A 24,404-nucleotide genomic window follows, 5' to 3' on the forward strand; every position below is an offset into this window, starting at 1 on the left:
TGTCTCTCTCTTCCCCTCCCGCAGCGAGGCTCCATTGGAGCAAAGATGGCCTGGGCGCTGGGGATGGCTCCTTGGCCTCTGCCCCAGGCGCTAGAGTGGCTCTGGTCGCGACAGAGCGACGCCCGGGATGGGCAGAGCATCGCTCCCTGGTGGGCAGAGCGTCGCCCCCTGGTGGGCATGCCGGGTGGATCCCGGCCGGGCGCATGCGGGAGTCTGTCTGACTGTCTCTCCCCGTTTCCAGCTTCAGAAAAAAAAGAAAAACAAACAAACAAAAAACAACAACAACAACAACAACAAACTGAATAATAAATAGACTCATAAAATTTCCATTTTCTTCATTATTTTTTATTATGCATCTGATGGTCAGGTAACCAGGGATAAAGAGAAGGTGCTCAGGGATATGTTGGGAATCTGGTTGTCAAGTAACCTCATTAGTATTTCCCTGAAATCTGTAGGATAGGCCTGCAGGCAGGAAATACAGGTAAGCATCAAAGCTACTGTCTTGAATATGGATTCTGCTGGGTAGCAGACTGGAAATTCAAGCAACATTTCTATGTTGCAGTCTTGACGAGAATTCCTTCTCTATGAAATCTCAATCTTTGCTTTTCAGGTCTAGCTATTGCTTTAAAGGTCATGTGATGGAAGGTAATTGGCTTTTTCTCAAAATTGCCTTATTTAAATGTTAATCACATCTAAAAAATATCTTCACAGCAATAGCCAGACTGATGCTTGAGCAAACAACTGGGCATGGCCTAGCTAAGTTGACACAAAATTAACCATCACAGCCTTCTTACCTTAGGGACTTTACTTTTGAGCAGAGATGGAAGATAAAAGAGAAAAATATGCAATCTAATGATACTAAGTACTTTGGCACACAACCAAGCCCGGGGATGGACTTGCGGAGAGCTTCCTGGAAAGCGTGATTCCTGAACTGACTGCTGCTGGTGATGAGGGAAGAAGTGAACATGACACATGGGAATAACTGCAAGTGGGTTAACTGACACTTCCCCTCCTTGCAAGAAGAGGAGGGGAGGGAGGAAATAGTAAGCCACTATGTGGACATAACCTGGAGAAACCGAATGACTGTTTTTGTTTGTTTGTTTGTTTGTTTGTTAATGCTAAATTGAGGAATCTGAATTTATTTTATCCTGAAAGCATAGAGGAATTATTGAAGAATTCTTAAGATTGAGGTAATAAAATTAGATTTTCAGTGTTCAAGACCAATTCATGTATTCATCAAATATTTTTACACTGCTTGTCATGTATGAAGTACTGTAGGAGACTCTGGGGATATAACTGTCCCTTAAAATTTGGTAAAGAAATGAGAATAAAAGACAAATATAATAATTACAAAGTTTAATTAGTGCTATTGAGACACAGACTTAATTTAGAAGCTTTAAAATTCCAGTGTTTGTCTACTGCTGTCTCACTGGTCATCACATCCCTACTATAAGTGCAAGCTTCAAATACTGAGTAATCCTTCAGAAATTGCACTATCCCCCAACCCTTCTCTGAGCCAAATACACAGGATTGTGGATTTGATACTTCCTGACTCTCTTTCTTGAATGCGTGAATCTTAGTTTTCCCTTTAGACACTTCCATCTTCCATTGCCTTGGGTGAGCCTTGCCTACCATAGACCCAATGTTGTTCCAGCCCCAGGCCTAATGAAACTTCATCTCCCCTGACAGTGGGGCTTGTTCCTGGCTCTTTCTAGACGTGGGAGTTAAGAATACTACCAGGTGATAATGAAGGCAAAGGGGGTAGAGAGAACAGTACTATTGACAGGAGTGTAAGAGGTAAAAATAATATGATTTAGCAATGGTTTAGCAATAGAGTTGACAAAACTAAGAGACTGAGGATATTTTCCAAATTGGAGGGTTGGATGACTAAATATAAAGGGGTGACTTTGATTTAGTTATAGAATATAACAAAGAAGGGGGGGTTAAAAGGTGCCAGTGGAGGAAAGTGATAATGGTTTGGACATGTTTGGTCTGCGATACCCAGGAGACATCCCTGTGAAGGTGCACAATATATAATTACCACCTTTTCACATTTGCATCTCTCAACACTCCTTCTTTGTTATCCTGAGCATTGTGGCAGTTGGAATGAAAGACAAAGGATTGATATTTTCAATAGGATCAAAGCATTCAACTATTTACAAAGTCACAGAGGATTTAGCATGAATGTTGATAATCCATGAGAGATAAAACTTTCTTTTGAAGACAAATTATTCCTTAGATGTAATGTTTCCCTCCACCCATTTGGATCCTTCAAAACTGCCTGTGTAAGACATTTTCTACTTGCATGATAACTTTGATAAACTTTGGAAACCAGGCAGGATGAAAGAAAAAATTAGCTTGTGCAAAAGGAAAACAATCAACCACATCAGTGCTTGTCTTGATTGCATCATTTATCGATGCTCAACAAACTGGAGGAATGGGAAGCAGTGAGGTAATCCTCTGCCCCCACCCACGCACTCTAGTTGTTGGGGGTCCTCAGACCTCACCTGGTATTTTTGGATAGAAAGTAGAGCGAGAACCACAGAAAGCCTGTGAGCAGGCATCGAGAGAGGAAAAGAAACACACCCTTTAACCATATCCATATTTGCCTTCTTGTCTAGCAAATTCATTTAATATATGTAACTTCCCCCTTATGTGCTGTTGGGCTGCTAAGCCTTTCATAACACTAACTTCAATAATAATATTAAAGGTATGGTTATCCATCTACTCATGTTAAAGTTCTAGAAGTTTTATGTCAATTTTATAAATATAATGCAAATATTTTGGGTAGCAACCTCTTGATTGAACAACAGAAGGGCCTTTTAAATGGAATTTCTATTAGTTACTGTTGGAAAAACACAGTAAATGAATTTCAGTCGTCTTCTTTAGGCATATTTGTAACTCACAGAAAGTCTGGTTCTTGAGAATAGCCAGTAATTCCAATGAGTCTAAAAGAACTGTACTAGCTATAAATACCACTCTCTGTATCTCAGAAATAAATGTTTCAGACAATCATTTAGAACTTTGTCAGCTCTGATAAATCTCTAGTCAGAGCTGGGGACTATATAATAATGGTTTATTAACTCTCTTAACAACTCCCCTGAGAGAAACAGTGCAGTTAAGATCTCTATAATGTAAAATATCAAAAAGGTGAAGCAAGTAACCTCAAGCCTCTGGCGACACAGCCAGTGCATTGGAATTTTAAGTCACTGAATGTCCAGTCCAACACTAAACCCAGTAACCAAAAGGTACCTGTTTCATGTCCATTTCTGCAAGAATCTTAGGACCTGTAACTATGGAGTCATCATAAAATGAAAAAAAGGACAGCAGTCAAGAGTGGGCAGAGAGATTCAGGATCTTAACTGGGCTCTGATGAATATTTAATTGAGCAACTTGATTTTGATGGATAGCTTTATATATTTTATTTTTTTATTTTTTATTGATTGGTTTTAGAGAGACAGAGCAGAAGGAAGGGGGAGTCAGAGAGAAAGAGAGAGAGAGAAAAGTATTCCTTTTTTTTCACTTGTGCATTCATTCATTGGTTGCTTCTGATATGTTTCTAGTATATACCCTGACTGGGCATCAAACTTGCAATGTTGGTGTTTCTACCAGCCAGGGCCTTGGATAGATACCTTTGTTTGACATAAGCTTAATTGAAGTCTTTAAATTCTGTGACTGGAGATCATCTTTCTCTTTCTCCCTAGCCCTACACAATCAGTTTCCACTTCCTACACAGCTGCTGGCTCTTCCTGTATTTGTCAGGCAAGGAGGAGCCAGTGCAAATTGAGAGCAAGGAAATGACATAATTAAAATGGTATTAGACATGAAATCTAAAATTCAAATCCCCATCTCCATTTAAATTCCCCTCCCCCCAAATCTGGCCCCAACTTCTCGCGTCTTATCTCCCACACCCCCCTCCATGCACTGTGGACTCAGGCAAGCGGCATTAGGTAACCACTTCCCTAACTGGCCTTGACCTTATTGTGCCCATGCCTTGTCTGTGTTATCTCCTCTGCCTGGAAGACCCTGTCTTTCAATATGTAGGTGATACATGTTTCTCTGATAGACTCACAGTAGTTTTTATATTACATTATCACATTACAGTTATATGCTAGGCAGTAAATTCCTTATTAGAGACACATAACAAATGTGTTATTTTTTTGTTGTTGTTGTATTTTTCTGAAGCTGGAAACGGGGATAGACAGTCAGACAGACTCCCGCATGCGCCCGAAGGGATCCACCCGACACGCCCACCAGGGGGCGACGCTCTGCCCACCAGGGGGCGATGCTCTGCCCCTCCGGGGCGTCGCTCTGTCGTGACCAGAGCCACTCTAGCGCCTGGGGCAGAGGCCAAGGAGCCATCCCCAGCGCCCGGGCCATCTTTGCTCCAATGGAGCCTCGCTGCGGGAGGGGAGGAGAGAGACAGAGAGGAAGGAGAGGGGGAGGGGTGGAGAAGCAGATGGGCACTTCCCCTGTGTGCCCTGGCCGGGAATCAAACCCAGGACTTCTGCATGCCAGGCCAACGCTCTACCACTGAGCCAACCGGCCAGGGCTACAAATGTGTTATTTTATCTCCATCTCTACCCATCCAGGCACAGCATGTGGAACACAGTAGATGCATAATAAATTTGTCTTTGTGTTTCATATTCCTCATGTTCTGAAACCTGTTCCCTGATGAATTGTCAGAAGTCTCTCGTGCAGTGAGGTCTGCTTATATCTGACATCTCCAGTAGAATACTTATCTCTGCTCCAGGTTGATAAAAAAATATATACATATATTAAAAGAGAATTTGAAATCAAGGTATGAGATAACTGGAGGGATGGTGAAAGTCAAATGAAAGAAAAAAAATAATGAAAAGCAACACAGTAGTTTCTTACAATACCAAGGAGTACTACTGAGTCCTGTTTCTGTGATGAGCAGATAAGCTTCAATAAAATAACTCCTTGTTTTAAGTCTGCCATGCAGTAAAAGTAGACCAATTTGATGTCCTTGAGTAAATAGAAAAGTGGGCCAAACACAGCTAGAATAGGTTAATATACAGGGGACACACATACACACATACACACATACACACTGACACTCCGAATCCTTTTTCTGCCTGATTTCCAATACAGACTAACAGAAAAGATTGGGGGCAGGACAAACAAAAACATTTTCATGCAGATATCAATCTTATGTTCTGACTTTATTTAGATTATTCTCATAATTAAAGAACCAATCTCTTAATATTTTGAACATAAATCAACATATAATGATAAATTTTCACTTTAATTTTAATTAATTTTCTGGTTAATTTGAAGAGCTAATGTGTTATTTATATACATCATATTTTTAAATAATATTTGAGAACATAAAGTAAAATCTAAATATCTAATAAAGTTATTGGAATAAAAATACATAGAAGAGGTAAACAAAGAAAGGAGTAGAAAGCAAAACCTTTATTACCATAAGCAATAATTTAACCGTAAATGTAATGCTGAGCTTCCTGGCAAGCAGGATAAAAGGGAAACATTGGTTTGCATAGTTCTTAACAATGATTGCAACTCTGGTGTAAAAATAAATGAAGATATCTTTTCTAATTAATGAAAGTACACTGATTTTGTAAGAGAGAGAAATTTTATCCTAGTGCTAAATTCTAAAATGAGTTTATGGTGAGGAACTCAACCTACATAGGGCAGTACAACACAATGGTTGATGTCCCTGACAACAGTTTCACAGGAAAATGTCAAGTGTGGTTGGAAACTGCTCTAGTGATGAGGACATAATGCCTCGCGAAATAAGCCAGACACAGAAAGAAAACAAACAAATTGCATGATCTCACTTATATGTAGAATCTAAAATAATCAAATACTTAGAAGCAGAGAGTACAAAGCTGATTAGCAGAAGCAAGGAGGTATGGGAAATGGGAAGATGTTGGCCAAAGGGAACAGAGTTGCAGTTAGGGAGGATCGCTGAGTCTAGATGTCTAATGTACAACATGATATAGTTAATAATACTATATTCAATGTTGGAAATTGGATCAGAGAGAACAGTTCAGGTGTTCTCACCTCTCTCTCATACACACAGGTAATAATATGAGAAAATATGTCAATTAGTTTGACTGTACTAATCATTTCACTAGATCCATGTCTATCATCAAATCGTCATGTTTTATACCCTAAATATATGCCACTTTTATTTTCTTAATTAAAAAAAAAACTATACTAAGAGTGCTCTCAGTATGTTATCTAGCCCCTATACAAATAGGGTATATTATCAAATTAATTCATAAAAGTATGAGTTTGTTGTTATTAGTCCCATTTTTCAGAATAGAAGTTTATTTCTCAGTGAAGGTAAATAACATTCAAATAACTTTGCTAATAAATGTACTGAGTTAGGGTTTAAGTCCAGGTTTGCCTGACACCAGAATCACGATCTTTTTCACTGCACTCTGCAAATCAAAACTTCCTGATTCTTTGCCAGGCTATCACTGCAATTACAGGAAAGGATGTATAGATCCAGAATGTAGGAGCACATCAAGTCCAACCAGTCTATGCTAATGAAAGGGCACAATAGCAAAATTAATTCCAAATGAAATTATTTATAAATAATTCATATATCACTATGCAACACTCCACCTTTCCCCAACTGAAAGGGTGAAGGATACAGAAAAGTGAGATTGGGTATTGTAACTGTCACAGATCCTGGAGAAAGAAACAGGGAAGCCATTTCTGCTGTGTCATTTACTACACGATATCCCTAAGTGGACAAGAGGAAACGGCAGACTGAGGGAGGTGTGGCTCTGGCCTGTGATTAAATAGAGGACTTTGCTTTAAAGAACCCACGAAATTGAAAATGTGGAAAGAAGGAGCTTATTTATTTTATTTTATTTTATAAATTGAATTTACTGGGGTGACACTTAAATAAAATTACATAGGTTTCAGGTGTGCCATTCCATAATACCTCACCTGTACACGGCACCTGAGTGTTCACCACAGTGTCACCTCCTTCCATCACCATTATACCCCTTGACCCTCTTCTATCTCCCCCATCATTTCTTTTTCTATATTTGAAAAATACCGCTCTGGCCGGTTGGCTCAGCGGTAGAGCGTCGGCCTAGCGTGCGGAGGACCCGGGTTCGATTCCCGGCCAGGGCACACAGGAGAAGCGCCCATTTGCTTCTCCACCCCTCCGCCGCACTTTCCTCTCTGTCTCTCTCTTCCCCTCCTGCAGCCAAGGCTCCATTGGAGCAAAGATGGCCCGGGCGCTGGGGATGGCTCTGTGGCCTCTGCCCCAGGCGCTAGAGTGGCTCTGGTCGCAATATGGCGACGCCCAGGATGGGCAGAGCATCGCCCCCTGGTGGGCAGAGCGTCGCCCTATGGTGGGCGTGCCGGGTGGATCCCGGTCGGGCGCATGCGGGAGTCTGTCTCACTGTCTCTCCCCGTTTCTAGCTTCAGAAAAATGAAAAAAAAAAAAAAGAAAAATACCACAACTAAAAGAAAGTCTGGTGATAATGATCATTACAATAATAATAGGTGCTAAATTTTTAGTACCTTTTGTACATTTTGAGATGTTAGGGTCCACACTTCACATTTAACTTTTGCAGTTTGTTGACTTACTCTCTCTTCAGAGTGCTACGGCATTATGAAAGCTGTTGGAAAAACCATACCAACTCATCAGGAGTGAGATGGTTTACTGAATTTAGTCATTTTCAAAACGGTTACATTAAATCAATACTCTTTAAGCCCTTTCCATGTACCATGTTATTTATCATGTCTTGAAGTGTAGTTTACAAAATATGAAGAAATGATCCATCTAACTTTCAAGGAGCTTGGCTATAGTAAAAGAGACAAAGGTTAATAGATTTTATAAAAAGGTTGCGAGAGGAGGTCAATGAGGATCATTCATTGTCTAGTGATAAGGAATTATTTATTATACAGAAGTTTGCCCTGATATAATTTCTGCTTTAAAAAGAGGTGTGGGGGAGATGTGGAAAGGAGCATTTAAGAGCATGCATTCTGGAATCAGGCTGCCTGTGTTCATATTCTGTCTCCATGAATTTATTAGCTAAGTGATTGTTGACTTCTCTGTGTCTCATTTTTCACTTAAAAAATGGAGATAGTAACAGTAGTTACTCTACCTCACAGGGTTGCTATAAGGCTTAAACTATTAATATTAGAATATATTTAGAAGAAGAGTGCTTGGAGTAAAGCGAGTGAAACTGAGGCTGAGGTCAGAGAATGACAGATTGTGTATTATCCTTCTGACCCATTCCATGGACTTTGGCTTTTGCTCTGTTTCAGATGGGGACTACTGCAAGGTTTTAAGCAGGGGAGTAATATGAGATGCCTTAAATGTTTTGAAAGGATCTCTCTGGCTGCTCTGTTAAGACAGCCTATATGGGAGGGTGGGCAGGTATTAACAGAGCAAGGGAAATCAAAATCAAGATGAATGATAGATTAGACCTGGGTGGTAATAATAGAGGAGGTGGTGAGTGAGTACATTTTGAATTTACAGTATTTTAAAAGTAGAACCAAAAGGATTTTCTGATGGATTGAATTTGAAATGTTAAAGAAACAGAAAAGTCAGGGATAAAACCAAGGTTTTAGGCCTGATAAGAGAAAGACTTTCAGTTATGACAGGGTGGTTGGAGGATGGAAGGAGGGCTTTATGGATATCGGTGTTGAAAATGTTAAGTGGGAAAGACTAGTAGACATCCGGGTGGGCAGCTGCCTGGAGCCTACGGCTCAGGGGAGATGACCAAGCTGGAGGTCAAGGTTGAAAGTCATCATCGCATAGATGGTGCCACGAGACAGATTATAAAAGAGTGAGTACAGATTGGCAAGACAGAGGTCCAGAGTCTGAACTTTGGTCACTACCACTTCTCAGAGTCTGGGAGAAGACAAGAGACTGGCAAAGGAAACAATGGGTAGGAAGGAAACCATAAAAACGTGGTCACATGGAAGTCAAATAAAATCATTTTTAGGAGAAGAAAGTGATAATTGCTAATACTTCAAGTGAGATAACGACTGAGAAACATTCAGATTGAGTAGTTTTTTTCCTCCATAAAATGAATTCTAGGGACCTGGTATAAGCAAAAACCTGATTGGACTAAACTAGAGACAGCTTTCCTAACAACTCCATGAGTGTGTGTGTGTGTGTGTGTGTGTGTGTGTGTGTGTGTGTGTGTGAGAGAGAGAGAGAGAGAGAGAGAGAGAGAGAGAGAGAGTTAGGGACAGACAGAAAGGGAAAGAGACATGAGAAGTATCATTCTTTGTTGTAGCACCTTCGTTGTTCATTGATTGCTTTCTCATACGTGCCTTGATGGGGAGGGGGAGGGGCAGACCTAGTGACCCCTTGCTCAAGCCAGTGACCTCAAATTCAAGCCAGCAACCATGGGGTCATGTCTCACGCTCAAGCCAGCAACTCGCTCTCACACTGGTGAGCCCGCACTGAAGCCGGTGAACTGACCTTGGGGTTTCGAACCTGAGTCTTCAGCATCCCAGTCCGAGGCTCTATCCACTGCACCATCACCTGGTCAGGCTCTTAAGAACTGTTTAAAGGAGTTTTGTTGTGGATGAGCAAGGGGGAAAAGGGGGCAAGTGCTCAAAGGGGGGAGTGAATTCAAGAAGGTTTTTTGTTTTCAAGGTGGAAAAAATAACATGATTTTTTTTATGGTGGTGATGATCCAATAAACGGGGATATTGATGATATGGGAGAGAACTGCTGGAGCACTTAAGTGTTGGAATGATCCCTGTATGTTTCTTTGAACCAAAGGGCAAGGATGGGCCTGGGGGTTAAGTCCTATAAAACACCTAGCTGTCTATAGGGAAGCCTCTCCCCAATATTAGAAGTCAGACTTTTACTTGCACAGATGAAAAGTTCAATAAATAAGCTATTTGTTGAGCGCCTACGGGTACCATTCATGGCATCAGATACATTGCACACATCACCCGGAAGCTTATTAACTACCCTGCAGCCTCAGGATCATTATCACTACACCATGGATGAAGAAATTGTTGTGGGAGCTCCAACAACTTGCCCAAAGCCATAATGATCATAAATTAGTGTGCACTTCATTGTACTCTTTCTAGATATCGTGTTCCTCGAGGGCCAATGGTCTTTATCTTTGTAACCCCAGAGACTTGCACAGAACTTGGCAGAAGTTCACATCTCTGTATATGCGTATCTGAGGGCCACCCTGGGTCCAATCGGTTGCCTTCCTCAGAAACACCCATTGGAGGACATTCACATCAACGTTGTTTTCATTAGTTACAGCTACTCAGAAAATTACATTGGAAAATAGTGACATTTTCTAAGAGGAATAACTGAAAAGAAATCTTCATAAATTTAAAAAACCCTCAGCCCTAAGCTGAGGCCTTTCCCCAACGACTTGGCAAAGCAGCTCTTCTGACGCATCAGGTACCTGCCCGCAGGCGAACTGTCAGGAGCAGGTGTGGCCACCTGGAGTTTCCAAGTAGAAAGCTCACCGTCGGGTTAGGAAATCATCACCCAAGGATGAGTACCCTCCCGCCCTTCTTCCAGTTTATAAAAAAAAAAAAAAAAAGCCACGGAAGTCTCTACCGCGCTGCCATAAACACGGCTTTGTAAAGCCTGTCATTGGGACGCACAGCCAGGCTCCAGCAGCAGCAGTAGAGCCCCAACTGCAAACTGCCGGAGGGCTTCATCGCTCTACATCCCTCCGGTGCCGCACCGGTGGTTACGAAGGGGACGGGGCAAGGCACCGAGCGGTGCGGAGCCCACCACCGCGGCCCGAGGGGGACCGCACCGATTGGCCAAGCGCACGGAATGCGCCTTCCCTCCCCAGGCGGAGGCCCCCGGCAGCGCCCACGCACCAGGTAAGGAGGGCTGCCTGCGGAAAGGAGGCGGTTGCGCAGGCTCCGCGCCTCCCGGCCGCTCCCCTAGGGCGCCGCGTCCCCCACGGCGGAGTTGGTCGCCTCCGGTTGCGCGGTGGAGGCTTGGGGGAGGAGAGGAGGCGGTGGCCGCCCGGGCCGGGAGGGGCGCGCTGATTGCGCACAGCGAGTTGGGAATAGCTGGACCGTAGCGGCTGGAGCTGCGGCGGGGCCGGAGCCCAGGGCTGCGGGGAGGAAGGGAGGGCAGGCGGGGGCTGGGGCCAGGCGAGCGGGTGGCGAGACCCGTGGAGAGAGGCGGCTCGGAGGAAAGATGAGGCGGTGAGTGGGCGCCGGAACGCAGAGGGTTATTTGCTTCTCTTGCAGGCTGTAGGGACAAAAGCCCAGGCTGGGGGATAGCGGAGCCTGGGCTGTTCTGCTTTTGTGGGTCCCGAACCTCGGGGCACGGGTGGACCTCCGGATGCGAGGATCCTGGGGAGAAACTGTCGGGGTAGAGGAGAGGTTCACAGAGTGATTGTAGGGCACAGGCGGGATTTGGGAGGACCCGAGGCAACTTTTGCCGAAAACTTTGGGATACCCGAGGAGAGAGGGTTCGGATCTTCGAGTTAGAGCCGCTTTGTCGCTGTGGGCAGAGGAAGGAGAAGGTCCGCTGCTGAGTGGTGTGGGGCACGAGATTCAGAGAAGACCCCTTTCCCCAAATATCTAGCTAGCTGCGCTCTGGTTCCACTTTGTTTCAAGATTGGGGCTCACGAGTTTGAACCGCCCAGAGCCTCATTCTGATTTGGCCTTGGAGTCCCCCAGAAGTTTACGGTATGACGGTGTCCGCACCTCTAAACATAGCAGCTGGACACAATGGGAAATTTTTAAACCCCTGTTTCGCCCGCACTCGGCACGGCGGAGGCGATGCTTAAAGGTTGGCTGGTGGGTATATTTGATATCTTAGCTCTAGCACTCATCACTTATAAAAGCGCCCAGGACCTGGCTTACTCCCGCCACCGCCAGGAAATTAAAAGGCTGACAGGCTGTCCCTTCTTGGGTTGGGGTTTCCCGTTTGAGAGAGTTCGGAAGTCGAACGTACTTCCCGAGCCTCCCTCATTGACCACCTTTCGCAAGTAAAGGGAGAACTGTGCCCGCAGCCTTTGAAATGGGCAGACTCGCCTGGGGCTGGAAATCCTCTCGTCTGGTCCTGCCCTCATCCCTAGAAGTCTTTCCTCTGCAGCTCCGAAGTGGCTCTCAAGAGTTGTAGAATGCACAGCTAGTCCGAGCCAGACAGCTGGGAGTGAACCAAGGAGATGAGGCCGAAAAAATGTGGAATCCTTTTGGTATAAATATTTGTCAGCTACATTTCCTTTCATTGTATGAATGGATAAGTTATAAATACTTATTTTCAAATATTGGACTTGAACTTTGAGCTTCCTAGTTTATCTTAATTTAGGGGTTTGAGATATGTCTCTGAGATTCAAACATCTGAATTCAGCTGGGGGAGATAGATCTAAATGGAGTTCAGTTTCCGAGGGTTAAACTTTTGCTCCAGAGCACTTGAATTCTTGGTTCCTGGTAGGATAGCAACAGAGTAGTTGAATTTGGGATAAATAAACCTTTCGAGTTTCCCACTGTTTTAACAGAATGGCTACATCCCTGATAATATTGCCCTCAATTGTGTAAATATTTGCTTGAGTAAATAGCAAAGGTTCTTTGAAAAGTAACAGTTGTGTCTGTCTATGCATCTCTTTTAATATCCTGGGCTTACTTATTTAAAAGGTTTTGTGGTTTTTTTGTTTGTTTGTTTGCTTGTTGTTGTTTTTTGCCTTACATATTTAATGTAGAAATTTAAACATGTCCTTAAGAAACTAAAGTCCCCCAAACGTTTATCACTGCCATTTCCTTTAAAAGCTAGGGGGAGTTGAATTTTGCTCTTAGGTTAACTAGCATAGCCTTCACCTCCTGAGACCCAGAGGTTTGCAAATCCCAGCCTTTCTCACAAATGGAAAAATGAGATGTTTGGTTAAGAGTAGCCATCATTTCAGTCCATTTGCAGGCTTCAATCTGTTTCACGCAGCTGGCAGCTGCTGCTCTTTTGGGCTGAGGACCGAAGATAGGGGATGTTTCTTGGATCCCTGTTTGAAGTGGGGGAGGAAAAGATACTCCTGGGAAAGCGGGCTAAGACCTTGCTAACTCCCGTCCTAAAGAACAGGGACCAAAGCTGGAACTCTTCAGCGCTCTTTTCAGAAACATTTTATTTGCCAGTTTTTTTCCCAGGAGAGAGAAGAGAAAAAAGCCAAGAAATTAAACCAACTACTGGTTTTGGTCTTTTTTTTTCCCTTCAAAGCCCTAGTTTGAGGTCTGTAAGCAAGGTTTGAATTTGGAGAGCACTAGAAAAGTTACTGTGAAAATTATGATTTCTTTTAAATACTTGAGGTTATGGCTTTGGATGTTAATTCTTTGCTGAGAGGCAGTGCTCTACATGACTTGGGAAGACTGGTTTTGTACATCTTCCAAGAGGGATGCCTAAACTTTATAAAACTAATGACTCTCTATTAGGTCTTGGTATACTTATTAACTGTGGAACTGTCACCCATTTGAAACAAGCAGACAAACAAAAACTATTAAGTGATGAACTTGATTTTAAAGCCCTGGTATGCTTTACAGCAGTGGTTCTCAATCGGGAAGGGTTGTCATCCCCCCCCCCCCCCCAGGGAATATTAGCCAATGTCTACAGACAGTTTTCATTCTTCCAACTGGGGGTAGGGTCTAACCTTAACTGACAACTGAGGCTGGCATCTAGTGGAACAGGGCCTCAGATGCTGTGTAATATTCTACAATGCACAGGACACACAAAGAGTTATCCAGCCCCCAACTCTTCACCAGATTATTACCTCAAGGGCATTTGTTTAACAAGATTAGGGCTCTTCATCTAATTTGGATCCTCAAGAAACCAGTTGTGTTCTTGCTCAACAAAGAGATTATGTCATAGAAGCCTTTTTGCCTGCAGCAGATTCTTGTTCCTTGGCATTAAGGGGCTTTATATACCGTAGATTAGAAGGAACTTCTTGTGTTCACTGAGCACTTTTGAGTTCACTTAAAATCACAGAAGTTTGGGGTGTTAGCACGCAGGGGAGCCTCAGAGATCACTGAGCTCCACTTTTTGACTTTACAGGTGTAATTTCTGAGTCACTCAGAAATTAATGACTTATCAGGTCTCAAGAATTACATCAAGCAGATGTAATTCTAGGTCTGCATAGCCCAGGATTAGAGAATTTGGAAACTGATACTCAGGCAAATGAAATTTTTTAAAAGGTGGACCCAACCATTTGTGAGAATTTATAGGTACCATTCTCCCTGAGGAAAAAAACTCTTTGATGGGGCAGAATGGCATTAGCCATTGTGACTGAGGAGCATATGCCTGGGTGTGTCAGCCCCAAGAAGGGAATAATTCCATTCTGTGACCTGTGTGACACTTCACATCTGATGCTTGCACCATCCTTCCCATGGCAAAGGGGCGACAGATGGTTCCACAGACATAGCAGATGCTGCTTTTGAATCCAGGTACAAAGCAAGACACTGAAGATTTTTCTGTCCCTCCCATCCTTGTGGGTTAAGAGTAGAGGACATGAATTAATGGAGTTGTCTTGGACAGAAGGGAGAATGAGAGAGGCCTCTTGAGTGCTGAGTTTAAAAGACACCTGGCATGGCTGCTTGAAATATCAGGGTGGGGATGGGGGACCACTTTGTAAAGTGTATGATTATCTAACCACTATAACCACTATGCTGTACACCTGAAATTAATACAAAATAATAGCGAATGTAAAGCATAATAGAAAAATAAACATTTTACTTTAGTAAAACAAAAGACAGCCGGCATATAAGGAAATGAGTGTGCATTGAGGCAATTGTAGGGGAAATTTGTAAGCTGCTGAATGAGTATTTAAGATAAGTGTGATTGCCTAGAACTTGGGGTGAGGAATCTGAGGACAATTCAAGTTTATCTATTCTTTGGAGGAGAACAAAATGATTCTGGGGCTAAAAATGATTCTGGAGAAGGACAAAATAATTCTGGGTCTAAAAAGAACCTCAAAAATCCGCTTATCTGAATTCTTTGCCCTGTTGGCAGGGTAGTGCAAACCAGCAAGCCCACTCTTCTGACTCCTGCTCATTGCACTTTCTCTTACACCCCAGGATCTCCACCATTCCATCTGTTTGCCTTATGGGGGAAAGTGATGGCAATATAAAGTTTTTGTTAATTTCCTAACAGAATTTAAAAAGCATGGCATCTGTGCGCGCTTCTGTTTATAGAAAGGAGTTATCTCAATCAGCGTTCGATTATCAGAAAAGTTGTGTACATATGGCCTAGTGCAGGAGTCCCCAAACTACAGCCCGCAGGCCGCATGCGGCCCCCTGAGGCCATTTATCCGACCCCTGCCGCACTTCCGGAAGGGGCACCTCTTTCATTGGTGGTCAGTGAGAGGAGCACATTGACCATCTCATTAGCCAAAAGCAGGCCCATAGTTCCCATTGAAATACCAGTCAGTTTGTTGATTTAAATTTACTTGTTCTTTATTTTAAATATTGTATTTGTTCCCATTTTATATTTTTTACTTTGAAATAAGATATGTGCAGTGTGCATAGGGATTTGTTCATTTTTTTTTATAGTCCAGCCCTCTAACGGTCTGAGGGACAGTGAACTGGCCCCCTGTGTAAAAAGTTTGGGGACCCCTGGCCTAGTGACTTAACGAATATATAAATATATGTACTCCCACATTTACATTCCTGCAGTTAGCTGCTAGGCCTGTGGTTATGGACTCTAGCTCTGTGTGCTAAGTGGTCCTCCCACAGTAAGTAGTTAGAATCCTCAAATCTGGGAGGTTCTGGAAATATAGGAGAATTTTTTAGTATGTCTTTCTTGGGAGAGGTCAGAGCTCTGAACTGTGCTGAGGTAGGTTCTTATCATTTGACAGCTAGCCCGTGGGTACTCCTCAGAGCCAAGTACATAAGTAAATAGTATATTTAGAAATGATTATCAAGTGATGACTTTTGAAGGGGTCTGGTCCCTGTACATATGCAATAAACAGGGGTAGCAACCTTTTTATAATCACCTTTCATCTAGTCATTCTTGTTACCTTTTTCTTTTTTTCCCAAGTGATAGGAGAGAAGACATTAGTTGATTTAAAAAAAAAATACTGCTGGCTGAAAATATTTATTGGCATTTGACTAATGTGATTTTTACCTTTTCAAAGTGAATAAAGCCAAAAAGGGTAGCTCAGATTTTCAAATCCTTTCAAAGTAAATATTCAGAAGGCAGAGCTTGTCTCTCACCCAGGAATTCAAAACTTCTAGGGGTTCATTTGCACTCAGTAGTTTTCATGATTTTAGGAATGTTTCTTAGATGTTGAAAAGCAGTTTTGTGCTATATATGCTTTAAAGGCAAGATTTCTTTTTTATAGCAGTTGGTGGGCAATAAGAGAAACCCAAATAAAAATTATTTCATTGAGGTGCAGTGGGAAAGTTAGGGGTTAGAGGAGCTTGCTATACAAAGAAACAAATAAGCTAAAGTCACAGACTAAGTTATTTGGAGAAGTTTTTGAGAGCTCCCCCCCCCCCCCCCTAGAGATCATTTGTTTCCTTTAGTATGTGAAGGTTGATGTATCAGATGAAGTGCTTTTCCTTACTTGACAAATTAAGGGGGGAAAAAAAGTTTGCTCATGCCAATATATAACATTGTTAACCTCAAGGGGCAGGGGCAGCCTTTTCTAAGACGTACTGCTAAATCTGGAGTGCACTAGAAATCGAGGTTTATCATCTTAGAATGTTTTGTTGGCACATTGCATATGACTTCTCTAGACGGCAGTATGCCTATGGACTTAGCATCTGGAATAGCAAAATAGCTAAAGGTTTATAGCTTTTTCCTTGCTTCTTGACCACTGGATTGCTAAAAGGGTGGTGGGCAGGAGAGGCAAGCCAGCTCCTGCATTCTTTAAACCAGTTCAGACCCAGCCTGAATAGTGCTTCATAGCAAGCAGATACTCAGCGGGGACTAGAAGCTGATGTCTGGCTGCCACACTGCTTACGTCATTGCAGAAGTAGGTTTCAAAAACAGCTTAAGATTTATTGGGGAAATTGCAAGCCATAGGAACCCAGACAAAATATTTCTTATACATCCTGCTGAATCAAATACCCACGTTGTATTGCCGTATCATAACTCTGACCAGGCCTTTTTCCCACTGTGATATGCTGAAAACAATTTACCATATGCTTGGAATGTCATGGGCAACAGCACGGGTGAAATCTTTTCCCAGTTAGGTAGCTGCCACCTTATCATTAAAACATGTTTTGTTCTGTGGTCATTTCCATTTCCTGCATTGTATAACCGGCGCTCCTTGTTATTTAACCAGTATCTATGGGAGTCTAGAAATTTGGAAAGCTGGAGCAGAAGCAACATCTAGTTTACTCTTACCTTTTTAAATATATGAAAACCTCTACTGAAAGAAAAGTGAACGCAGGTGAAGTGACTTGCTCCTGCTCTCACGTCTGTTGGTTGTTTTGGCAGAACGAGGACTAGAGGACCTCCTGACTTATGTTTCTGGCAGCCTGTGCAGTGCTTTTTGTACTAGAATGTCCATTACAATAAAAATAACCCCGTAATGTGACCATTTCCTTTATTAGGTCTTTGAGCCAGATTTAAAAACCAGCATTGATTAAATATAACTTAATTGGTTGTTTATTGATCTCTGGAATTTCAAGCCTGTTTCTTTTTTCTTCCAAGCAAAATAAATAGTCAAAATGTAAATAGCAGGAATGGGAAAATTTAAGTGTCTTATAACACCCACTTGTTTAATGAACCATTGCAGGCGTCCCCAAACTACAGCCCTCAGGCCACATGCGGCCCCCTGAGGCCATTTATCCGGCCCCTACCACACTTCCGGAAGGGGCACCTCTTTCATTGGTAGTGAGTGAGAGGAACACTGTATGTGGCGGCCCTCCAACGGTCTGAGGGACAGTGAACTGGCCCCCTGTGTATAAAGTTTGGGGACCCCTGTAAATAGAGAAATTGTATCATTATTTCTTGTTTTGTTTACTTTATAGTATTTTTGAAACCCATTCACTCAATTTTTGAGTTTAAGGGAAAAACGTGGCCATGGACAATATGGCCAAATTGTGTCTGTTTCATCTGTCCTGAGCCAACTTATGCCATGACTATTTCCAGTTTACAGATATTCGGTAAGGGAATAGGGAATGTAGCTTGTTTGGGTGTGGGAAATGTTTCTTTAATAAAATTTGACTCCTAAGACAGTGTATTTTGATCAGTAGTGTGAAATGAGGACAGGGTAGTGGAAAGGTCAGAGTTTACTTCCAAAGACTAAGCTTTCAATTCAAGCCAATAGTGGTGGTCTTAGGGTCAAGAGAAAGCTTATTTATCCCCATGTGATCCCAGGGCCAGTATTTTTCTTTCTTGAAATTGAGTTTGAGCTTGAAGGATTCTTTTTCCTGGAATACCCCTCTGCTTCGGAAGTGAATCTGAAGTACAGGGCACACAGAGGTGAAGACCTCCAGTGTAGTTATTCTGGGACTCACCACTTCTCTGACTCCATCTTCACTGTGGTGATCACAGAATAGAGGGGATTCTCCCAGGTCTACAGTCAGGGTCATCTTAAATCAGGGATGAATTATACCAATGATCAGGAGTAAGAACTATCTGGAAACATTTATTTGCGAATATTTTAGAAATCTTTTTTTTTTTTTTTTCTGAAGGTGGAAACGGGGAGAGACAGTCAGACAGACTCCTGCATGCGCCTGACCGGGATCCACCCGGAACGCCCACCAGGGGGCGACGCTCTGCCCACCAGGGGGCGATGCTCTGCCCCTCCGGGGCGTCGCTCTGTTGTGACCAGAGCCAGTCTAGCGCCTGGGGCAGAGGCCAAGGAGCCATCCCCAGCGCCCGGGCCATCTTTGCTCCAATGGAGCCTCGGCTGCGGGAGGGGAAGAGAGAGACAGAGAGGAAAGAGAGGGGGAGGGGTGGAGAAGCAGATGGGTGCTTCTCCTGTGTGCCCTGGCCGGGAATCGAACCCGGGACTTCTGCACGCCAGGCTGACGCTCTACCACTGAGCCAACCGGCCAGGGCCTATTTTAGAAATCTTTATCTGGAACTACAACTGTTTTAGGATTCTAGTAAAAAGAACCCTGAAAATAGGGTTCTTTTCCTACCTAAAGAACTCTCCCACTGGCCCTGGCCGGTTGGCTCAGTGGTAGAGTGTCGGCCTGGCGTCGGAAGTCCTGGGTTCAATTCCCGGCCAGGGCACACAGGAGAGGCGCCCATCTGCTTCTCCACCCCTCCCCCTCTCCTTCCTCTCTGTCTCTCTCTTCCCCTCCCGCAGCTGAGGCTCCATTGGAGCAAAGTTGGCCCGGGCGCTGGGGATGGCTCCATGGCCTCTGCCCCAGGCGCTAGACTGGCTCTGGTGGCAACAGAGCGACGCCCCGGATGGGCAGAGCATCGCCCCCTGGTGGGCGTGCCGGGTGGATCCCAGTCGGGCACATGGGGAGTCTGTCTGACTGCCTCCCTGTTTCCAGCTTCAGAAAAATACAAAAAAAAAAAAAAAAAAAGAACTCTCCCACTTTGAGAGAAGCACTAACATCATTTTAGAATCTACAAAATATGTAAAAGATATATGTATGTTTTAACGCTTTTTGAGACTGAAATTCTTCAAGATATACAGGTTGGGCAGTTTTTTTGTGAATACTTCACATGTTAGCTTTCTGAAAAGATGGTTTTTATTCAGGCATACCTAAGTGGTGAAGTTTAGTTACCCACCTGGCCTTTTAAGTATCCTAAATATAATGGCCTGATACTTGTAATCTGGATAATGCATTTCCTTTCAAATTTCTCCCAGGTACTTAAAAAAATATCAATTTTAGGAGCTTAATTCAGTATAATAAAGGGTTATTGTTTTATACCTTAAGAAAATCACCAAGGGGCCTCTTTTATGACCTCATTCTTTGTAAAGTGAGCTACTATAATTTTCCAGTCAGTATTAGCTATTTGTATATTTTTTATTCATTTTGAGTATCAGAATGTATATGCATCTTTTACTTTTTAAATATTTTATTATGAAAGACTTTCAGCATACACAGAAGTTAAAAGAATAATGTAGTGAAACCCCATGTATCCATCATTCGGCATCAATTATCCTCCTATGCTAATTTTATTTCATCTGTACACCTTTCTTACCCCCACACATAGATTGTTATGAAGAAAATTCCAAACACCATAATATATCATTTATAAATCTAAGAGACTAAGATTAAAAAAAGAAAACAACTATATCATTATCACACCTAAACAACAGTAATTATTATCTATTTCTCTAGTCTGTGTTCAGGTTCCCTGTCTCATGCATTTTTTAAAAGTTTGGATTGTTCAAAACAGGATCCAAACAAGGGCTACACATTGCATTTAATTAGTACCTCTTTAGAGTATCTTTTAATCTAAAGCAGTTCCCTCTTTCTTTTGTTTTTGTTTTTTCCTTGCCACTTGCTGGTTGAAGACATTGGTGGTTTTTTTTTTCTTTTTCTGTAGACCTCCCCATATTCTAGATTTAAGCATCTCTGTGATGATGTTTGATACTCTGTCCCTTGTATTTTTTTTCCTTTTATTCATTTTTAGAGAGGAGAGAGAGAGGGAGAGAGAGAGACAGAGAGAGAGAGAAGGGGGGAGGAGCTGGAAGCATCAACTCCCATATGTGCCTTGACCAGGCAAGCCCAGGGTTTCGAACCGGCGACCTCAGCATTTCCAGGTCAATGCATTATCCATTGCGCCACCACAGGTCAGGCCTGTCCCTTGTATTTTATGTAACAGGAGACAGCATGCTTTTAATTTGAGAACTTTCCTACCACATCATTGTGTTGAACTTAATTTACAATAGATATGAAATACTTACTGAGTTAACATGGTTTCTTCTTTAAGTATTGCTAATGCGGCTTTAATGATGATATTAACACAAATGTGACTCCAATCGGTAAGTTTCATCTTAATTATTTAGGTAAAAGCAGGAATTTTGCAAGCGGGAAGAGAATTTTGAACGACCCTAATGTTTCTGAAGGTTTCTTCTGCTTTCTGCCCTCCGTCCCCTGCCTTCCTCGCCAGCTGAAGAGAGTTATCGCAGGAAACATGCAGCGAAATTCCTTGGATGGTCTTTTTTTTTTTTTTTTTTTTTTTTCCTCTATTTTTCTGAAGCTGGAAACGGGGAGAGACAGTCAGACAGACTCCCGCATGCGCCCGACCGGGATCCACCCGGCACGCCCACCAGGGGCAACGCTCTGCCCGCCAGGGGGCGATGCTCTGCCCTTCCGGGCGTCGCTCTTCCGCGACCAGAGCCACTCTAGCGCCTGGGGCAGAGGCCACAGAGCCATCCCCAGTGCCCGGGCCATCTTTGCTCCAATGGAGCCTTGGCTGCGGGAGGGGAAGAGAGAGACAGAGAGGAAGGAGGGGGGGAGGGTGGAGAAGCAAATGGGTGCTTCTCCTATGTGCCCTGGCCGGGAATCGAACCCGGGTCCCCCGCACGCCAGGCCGACGCTCTAAAGCTGAGCCAACCGGCCAGGGCCTGGATGGTCTTAAGAACCTTTTAAATCGTGCAGACAAGTTGTACTCAGGGGACTGGCACACATTTATTTTAATCCCTGGAATTGATGTTTTGCCCTCTTCATTAAGATTCCTCTAAGATTCCTAAGGAGTCCTAATATAAAACAATCTAGTCTTATTTAAAAGTAGCCTCTGATCACTGGAGATAGAGATCCTTGCTTGACGCGCTGCACCCCTGAAACTAGTGTAAAAATAGTGTTGAATGTCAACTGTAACTGAAAAATAAAAAAAAAATTGTAAAGGTAGCAAAATATAAAAATTAAGTTTCAAGGAAGCTGAGTTCATTTTTAAAAATCAGTTATAAAGCTGAAAAGAAAAAGATCCTCGTTGGAAGTATTGCCGTTGATTGTGATTGCTTTTAGGAACCTTTGAAGACCATCTGGAGTGCTTGTTTCTGATAAAGCTTAGGCTTCAATGCAGCGAGAGATGACAGAAGGGAATGGTAGTGTGGGGTTAGCCTCCTTTATTGCGATAGGGACAAGCTCAATTGTTGTTGTTTTGCTTTTTCCCTCACTTCTTCCATCTGCGTTGGATGTTCGCATCATTCCCATCACTCACCACTCCCTCTAGTGTAGTTATTCTGGGACTCACCACTGCTCTGACTCCATCTTCACTGTGATGATCACAGGATAGAGGGGATTCTCCCAGGTCTACAGTCAAAGTCATCTTAAGTCAGGGATGAATTATGCCAACGATCAGGAGTAAGAACTATCTGGAAACATTTGTTTTATTTGCGAACATTTTAGAAATCTTTATCTGGAACTACAACTGTTTTAGGATTCTAGTGAAAAGAACTCGGAAAATAGGGGTCTATAATTTCCTACCTAAAGAATTCTCCCACTTTGAGAGAAGCACTAACATTCTTGTAGAATCTACAAAATATGTGTTACTTCCATTCTCTCCCTCATGGTTTCCCTTACCTCTTCTTTGACATGTTTTCAGAATGTAATACAGTAGAATTTCAAAAGCAAAAACAAAAGATAGTTGTGTAATCAGTGTCCCAAACTACCCTATCGACATGACAGAGGCCCTCACCTTTCTCCCGACCTGCTGCCCATCACCTGGAAACGCCTGGCGAATACTGAGGGTGCCTTGCATTGCCTGGGTCCTGCAGAGCCATCCTCCTCCGGCTCGCTCAGAAAGCCTTTGTGCGTTTCAGACTGTTACAGGCATGTGGGCAGTGTGTGTCTGTCTCTGTGTGTCTGTCTGTGAGCATCTCTCTCTGTGTGTGTCTACACACAGTAAGATTTTCAGCCTCCTGTTGTAAGAAGCTCATTCTGCAAGAATAAAACAGCCATTATTCTGCTATTAAAATACATTTATGTCTGTGAAACTGCATTTTGAGGAACGTTTTGAGAAATGAAAATATCCCCCTTGGAGATTACCAACCTACCTATGATCTCCAGTGGATAATAATTTTGTTCAAATGGGACGAACCTTAAATGACAGAGGACATGGTACAAAGGAAGAGGAGTGGAATTCATTTGCTGCTATATTTATTTGCGAAAAGAACAATAAGAGTACTATGTCCACTGACAGAACCCCCCCCCCCCCCCGCTTTCTCTGCACTGGGATATAAAATCTTGAGTGTGGAGGAAGTGTTAAAGGAGCAGAGTTTAGGAATCCAGGATGTGAGTGGGAGATGAGGAAATTCTGCAACGCTGGACGCTGAGACAATGAAAGGTCCGTGTTTAGGGATGCTTGCAGCAACTGTGGGAGGAGGGGATATTTGAAGGAGAGTCTGGAGATATTTGCCAATGGGTGTGGGGCTTTGGGGAGAGGTAAGGCTTGTTTGCAGAGATGGAGGAGGCTGAGGAGGATTTAGAGGTGAAGGGAAATATTTGTGAAAAAAGAAAGTATGTTTGCAAAGGGAGAGTTGAGAGGATAGGGTTTTACTAACGATAGTGTTTTGGTTATGGAGGATAGGGAAATAGGCTGCTTTTGAATTTCTGAAATGAGACTATCACTGAAGAAGGAAGTGGTTGTTCCCGGAGCTTCTAATGAGCCCCCTTCTTCATCATGCTTTCATGTTGGGATTAGTGGGAAAAGAGGGAGGTTTTTGTGTTCGTTGTTCTCCATGCTTAAGCTTGAAGTTTGGGGCTGACACAGATTTCTCAGCTTTTCCCTTCTAGTCCTCTAAAAGCTTCTCCTCAGGCTCCATCTGCTGCCATTGGTCTCCACAGAAATACCTGCCAGAACTTACGTAAAGAATGGCACTGCTTCTGAGGGACTGGTCTAAGCTGGTGTCTGAATTCAATTACATGTCATCAGTACACGCTTTATATATAACATTGCCGTAGTGTAAACATGAGTGCTGAAAGCAACCAGCTTGGGGACCACCAGTGTTTTGGGAAAGCTTTGAACAGCAGGCAGCAATGACTGTCTGTGACAAATACACTCCCAGAGCCAGCAGCTCAGCTCGAAGGACCCTTTGTAGGACCCACATAGAGAAGCAAACTTTGTTCTAAAGTGAAAATTTTGACCTGCCTCTTTGTGATTATTTATTTGAGATTATTTTTTTCTTGAATTTGCTTCTGTTATCTGCATCCCTGCCTTTCCCCAGCAAGATAAAATGATTTCCACTATCCCAGCACTTGTTGTTGCAGTCTCCTTCTCATTAACTCCTGCTCTTTGGGGTGACCTAAGAAGTGTCTGGGCAGTGCAATGTAAAATGACAAATAACTGTGTAATTCAGGACTCTCCGAACTGTCTTGGTGTAAATTACCCGGAACACTGCATTTATATAGACCAGACTTTACATTTCTCTCCTCCAGCACAACACAAAACAACACAACACACACACAAAAAAAAACATTTTAATTTTTTTTTAACTTTGCTTTAGGCATGTTCTTGTATCCTTGAAACCACAAACACTACAGCTCTAGCACTCACCATACTGTGAATTCACTGCTGGTGACTTATA

General features: G+C 42.9%; 1 protein-coding gene across 13 annotated transcripts in view; it reads left to right on the plus strand.

Annotated features, from left to right (window-relative positions):
• The window catches only part of PHLDB2 (pleckstrin homology like domain family B member 2), a 261,962-nt gene that overhangs the window by 135,761 nt on the left and 101,797 nt on the right, over positions 1-24,404 (plus strand). Inside the window, exon 1 of one of the 13 annotated variants that reach the window (XM_066346837.1) lies at positions 10,594-10,839. The exons of 11 other annotated variants lie outside the window; for them this stretch is intronic. The gene's annotated coding sequence lies outside the window, so the exon portion shown is untranslated. Of the gene's footprint in view, positions 1-10,593; positions 10,840-11,035; positions 11,173-24,404 lie in introns of those variants that run through there. One more of the 13 variants, XM_066346831.1, reaches the window with a different exon arrangement.

Source organism: Saccopteryx leptura, chromosome 8 (genome assembly GCF_036850995.1).
Source record: "Saccopteryx leptura isolate mSacLep1 chromosome 8, mSacLep1_pri_phased_curated, whole genome shotgun sequence".
Classification (NCBI taxonomy): domain Eukaryota; kingdom Metazoa; phylum Chordata; class Mammalia; order Chiroptera; family Emballonuridae; genus Saccopteryx; species Saccopteryx leptura.